The sequence below is a fragment of the Zingiber officinale genome, chromosome 8A (assembly GCF_018446385.1).
Source record: "Zingiber officinale cultivar Zhangliang chromosome 8A, Zo_v1.1, whole genome shotgun sequence".
Lineage (NCBI taxonomy): Eukaryota > Viridiplantae > Streptophyta > Magnoliopsida > Zingiberales > Zingiberaceae > Zingiber > Zingiber officinale.
In genome coordinates, this window is record NC_056000.1 from 141,080,313 (window position 1) to 141,086,312 (window position 6,000).

Sequence of the window (6,000 nt, forward strand, 5' to 3'; positions counted from 1 at the left end):
GAACCCCGTGAGACTCAACTACTATGTAAAAAAAAAGGACATGAAGACACAAGGGTAAACCGGTCGAGTAAAATAAATCGACCAATATTAAGGATAGCATAATAAAGCTGTGTTAAATCGGGCAAGACATAACTAAGCTATAAAATATCCGGTGGTATTTATCAAGCTGAATATATACCAATCGATCATCAAGAAACGACCCGTGGGGAAATGTCGCGTTATGATAAACCAAATAGCATTAGATACATTTACAATAAAACAGATGGTTATCCTGAGAAAGAGTAAGATTGACAACCCAAAGGGGATGATCAAAGTCACCAAGCTTATCGGATCATCATTACAGAATCTCGATAACTTGAATTTAAGTTAGAGTCAGCCTAGGGTACAAATCAGGAGGTTTGTTCTCAATTAGTCTGTGCCTATTTAAGAAATTAGGAGGAGGGTCACGAGATAAGTAACTCTCTTCTCTTAATTACTGAATTGCCCCTTGAGCTCCTGCAGTAAAAGCAGATAGGATTGACCTCACGATTGTGTTGGTGCGGGAAGCATCCGACGATCAAACTTGTGTTTTGATAATGGCAAAGAATTCAAAGTTAAGATGTTTTGTATCTAACATGTTGAATGAGTGTTTCAGGAAAGTCCTAACTGCGGTTAGGAAAAGGGATAAACCCAAGGGGGTGGTAACCCTAGGTCATAGGGGGTGGTAACCCTATGCGGAAAGTCTTGGCAGGTCGATGACTTCAGGAAAAAAGTCCTAGGGGGTGGTAACCCTAGGTGGAAAGTCCTGGTGTCGCGAACCAGGTGAAAGATTGGACTAGCCGGGATGCGGATGTCCAGCAGAAAGTCCGGAAGCGTCGAGTGCTGAGCAAAAGTCCAGTCGATCTGAAGGATCGCACTGGCAACAGGTAAATCTCCTGAGTGGAGTAGGTGAGGACGCGTTCCTCGTAGAGGGAACAGTAGGCGTCGGGTCGACCTAGGGTTTCCGAGCGGAAACCCGAAGTCAGACTCGGACAGTCCAGAGACTGTCATTATCACTTCTATTATGTTTTATGTGCTAACTTTGTGCTGCAGGGTATATTTGGGATTAATGTATCTTGTAGGGACCAAAGTGTAAAGATTAACCTTGGATGAACAGTGTCCGAGGCGCCTCCATGGAGCTTGGAGGCGCCTCGGGTGCAAAACCTAAGCTGGCTGCGAAGCAAGTTTCAAGGCGCCTTGGATAGGCTTAAGGCGCCTTGAACAAGTTGATGAAGGCGCCTTGGAGAGGTTGGAGGCGCCTTGAACAGGATAGAATTCGACCAGGTCAGTTCTGATCCACGCGGGTGATGCGGCCAGCCTAGAGGCGCCTTGGAGGGGTTTAAGGCGCCTTGGAGGGGTTTAAGGCGCCTTGGAGGGGTTTAAGGTGCCTTGAACACTGTTTATAAAGGGGATTCGACCAGCAGCTTGAAAATACAACATTCAAGTCTTCCTTCTGCATTTAGCTGCTAACAAACTCGTCCCGAAGTGTTTCAACTCGACACCGACAACCCGAAGCTTCAACTTAGTATTTTCCATTGTCGGTATAAGATTATTTACTGCATTACTTGTAAATCATCTTTGTATACTTTCGAACTTATAGTTGATGCCCACCAGAAGCGATAAAGGATCGCGGGCCTTCGAGTAGGAGTCGCCTTAGGCTCCGAACGAAGTAAAATCGACCTGTGTCCCTTGTGTTGATTTCTTTATCTATTCCGCTGCGTTTTGTTTGTTTTTATTCCGATACGAACGAAACTTCTGCGAGCGCTATTCACCCCCCCCCCCCTCTAGCGCGATCTCGATCCAACAATTGGTATCAGAGTGGGGTCGTTTTGAATCGGTGCAACCACCATTCAAGACAATTTTCTCGTGGAATTTTCAGATTTTTTCGGAGTCGATTAGAATTTAGCCTCATAGATATATTCTAATTCTTTTTCTCGAATCGATTTTCTGCTCGGAGTTGGTGCAACACCACTCGAGTTCGTGATTCTTTTATATACTTCCCGCACTACTAATCCAGGACCAAGTCCTGGGATTTTCTTGTCATTCTTTTTCTTCATAGTTATTTTAAAATGGCTCTACAAGAAGGCTACAGTACAGCCCGACCCCCACTCTTCACCGGAGAAGACTTTGGTTACTGGAAGGGCAGAATGGAAAACTTTCTGAAGATCCAGTTCGAGACGTGGATGATCGTCAAGACTGGTTTGGATCTGCCAACAGATAAAGATGGAAATCCTACACCTTGCGAGGATTGGGAACCAGCACTGATCAAGAAAGTGGAAGAAAATGCCAGAGCAACTTGTACCCTCCAGTGCGGACTAACAAAGGAGGAGCTAAACCGGGTCGGTCCGTGCTCAAGCGCCAAGGAGCTATGGGAGAAGTTGATCGAGCTTCATGAAGGGACCACCGATACCAAAGTAAGTAAGCGTGATTTATTATTCAATAAATTGTATAATCTAAAAATACAGGAAGGTGAAACGGCAAGTTCACTACACGCGCGCATTCAAGACATCCTCAATTCTCTCCACGGAATCGGACAAAAGGTAGAGAATCGAGACGTCATAAGGTACGCACTAAATTCGTTTCTGAGGAGCACATTGTGGGCATCAATGGTAGATGCCTACAAAGTCTCCAAGGACTTATCTGCTTTAAAGTTAGATGAATTGTTTAGTGAATTTGAACTTCATGAACAAACTAATGCACAGCCATCCGAGAAAGGTGTAGCTTTGCTTGCAAGGACAAGTAGAACGCGTGAATCAAGATCCCGGTGAAAAATCGAACCGAAATCAGAAGACGAACTGACCAGCGAACTCGTAAACCTCGTGAAGAGGCTTTACAAGAAGAAGAAGGGCTTCAACAAGAAAGATCTGAAGAAGGCAGTTCAATTCAAGGAGGCCCAACCTAGTCCGAAAACAAAATTTGAAGTTACATGTTATGGGTGCAACCAGAAAGGGCATATCAAAGCTAACTGTCCCAACCAAAAAGAGGCCAAAAAGCAAAGAAGAAAGAAGGCCCTGGAAGCAACGTGGGACGAATCTTCTTCGGAGGACGACGACGACGAACTCGATCAGACGAGTTTGCTAGCATTGATGGCCCGGGACCAAATCATCGAATCTGAGAGCGAGTCGGAGGCCGAGTCCGAGCGAAGCCACGGATCCGCATCCGTTTCCGAAGGGCCAGACTCCGCTGTAAGTATTCCTAGACTTAATAATTTAGTTAATTATTTACTTCGCAAATTAGCTAAATCGAACCTTAAGATTAAGTCACTTCTAAAGGAAATTTCTGTCCTTAAAGAAGTGACTATCTCTGAATCCTTACCTAATCAAGTTCAGACTGAAGATTCAACTCAAGTTCAAAAACTTGAGGAAGGAAATTCAAGTTTGAAAAATCAGGTCAAGGATTTAAAAGATATCTTAGAACGGTTTTCTTTAGGTTCCAAGAATCTTGACCTAATTCTTGGGACACAAAGAGCCGTTTACAACAAAACTAGGCTAGGATATAAAAGTAAGAAGAAATATAGATCTTATCTATCCTTAATAAACAAACAAAATAATAAATCAGTCCAAGCATGGGTCTCCAAGTCCAAATTGATCAATCAAGTTGGACTTGGCCAATACTGGGTTCCGAAGGATCAAATACACTACCTCGATAAACCATATCGAGGATATGATCCAGGGAAAGCTAAAAGAAAAACGATATTTAAAATTCAAAATTCAAAATCAAATTAAAAATTTGAAATTAAATTATAAATTCAAAATTCAAAATTCAAAATCAAATTAAAAATTAGAAATTAAATTATAAATTTAAAATTCAAAATTCAAAATCAAATTAAAATTTTGAAATTAAATTATATATTTAAAATTCAAAATTCAAAATCAAATTAAATTCAAAATCAAATTAACAATTCAAAATTAAAATATAAAATTCAAAAATAGATGGTAGATCCGAACTAGCTGGCACCTCCAACTCAACTACCAGACAGGGTAACTGAACCTAAATTACCCGAAATGGATAAAACAAGAGTAGATTACCCGACAGGGTAATTAAGGCTAGTTTGAAAACAGGTTGAGTTTAACTTGAACCACAGTACCGGTGAAGTTTTTGGATGATAGTACGTTAGGGAAACTTGGGCATCGCATGTCTAGGAAGATATGGCTTCGACCTGGTGCATTTGGCCAAGTGGAACTGACCGAAGCTACCCTTAAATGGATCCTAACTTGTTAGACCAAGGATTAGTATTAAGTTCAATGGGTAGGACTATTTGGAAAACCTCAAAGGCATGGTTACTTTAATGAGCTCCGAGTGACTCACCATAGCCCAGAAGTTTATCCAAAGAATGCTTACTTGTTGAACCCAAAGCTAAACCTGAATCTAACACAAAGTTAAACCAGACCCTTAAATTCTACAATAATTCATCCCATAATAATTATAGGATGCCCTGATTGACAATTTAGATCGGGTGAGATGACTAAGGAATTAAAATTAAAACTGAGTTAATTAACAATTATTTTAAATTTCAAAATTATTTTAAAAACTTAAATTTCAAAATTATTTTAAAAACTTAAATTTCAAATTATTTTAAAAAATAAATCTCAAATTATTTTAAAAACCTAAATTTTAAATTATTTTAAAAACTTAAATTTCAAAATTATTTTAAAAACTTAAATTTCATATTATTTTAAAAACTTAAATTTCAAATTATTTTAATAACTTAAATTTCAAAATTATTTAAAGAAAAAAACTTAAATTTCAAAATTATTTTAAAAACTTAAATTTCAAAATTATTTTAAAAAAAAACTTAAATTTGAAAATTATTTTAAAAACTTAAATTTCAAATTATTTTAAAAACCTAAATTTCAAATTATTTAAAAACTTAAATTTCAAAATTATTTTAAAAACTTAAATTTCAAAATTATTTTAAGAACTTAAATTATTATTTTAAATTTCAAAATTATTTGAAAATTATTTTAAAACCAAAAATTATCTTAAAATCCTTACAAAATCAATTAACTTTAAAATTAAACTTAATTAACCTGAAATCATTTCAAAATTAATTATTTTCAACATTAATTAAAACAACCATAAGATTAATTGCTTGCTAACTGAGAGATAGAAAATCTAAGGAGTCTACTTCAATCAAGCTATCTGTTAATCTATTAAAAGGAAATCAATTCAACTACTTCATGTGTAGGAATTGGATCAATGGATGTTGGATAGTGGATGCCCCTAGGGCATGGTATGAAGTTTACTAAACTCAAGTACAAGAATTTAGGATCGGTTGCATTCGGCAACGACGGTAAACTTAAAGTAATTGGAAAAGGTAATATTGAACTTAGTTCTGATTTCATTATCCGAAATGTTTTATTGGTTGAGAATTTTAACTTTAATTTACTAAGTATAAGTCAATTGTGTGACAGTGGATATCTAGTTAATTTTAATAAATCTGGGTGTCTAGTTAAAAACATCGAAAACCCTGAGATTAGACTTAAGGGACTTAGAAAGAATAACATCTACACAATTGACCTATCAACCTCCTCAATAAAGTGTCTCTTGACACAACAAGAGGAAACCCAACTGTGGCACAAAAGACTGGGTCACACTCACACTAGACTCATTTCTAAAATAAGTCAAAGTGGTCGAGTTAGAGGTTTGCCCAAATTAAAATTTATTGAAAATTCAATCTGTGATGCATGTCAAAAGGGAAAACAAACCAAGTCAACCCACAAGTCAACCAACCTAGAAAGAACTAACTCCTTACTTGAGCTCCTTCATATTGACCTATTTGATTCACATGGAGCCAAATCACTAAGCAAGAACCAATATTGTTTAGTGATAATTGATGACTACTCTAGGTACACATGGGTAAAATTCCTAAAAACAAAAGATGAAACCTATGAAATATTTAGTAATTTTTGCAAATTAACCGAAAATGAGAAAGATACTAAAATCAAAAGAATAAGAAGTGATCACGGGGGAGAATTTGAA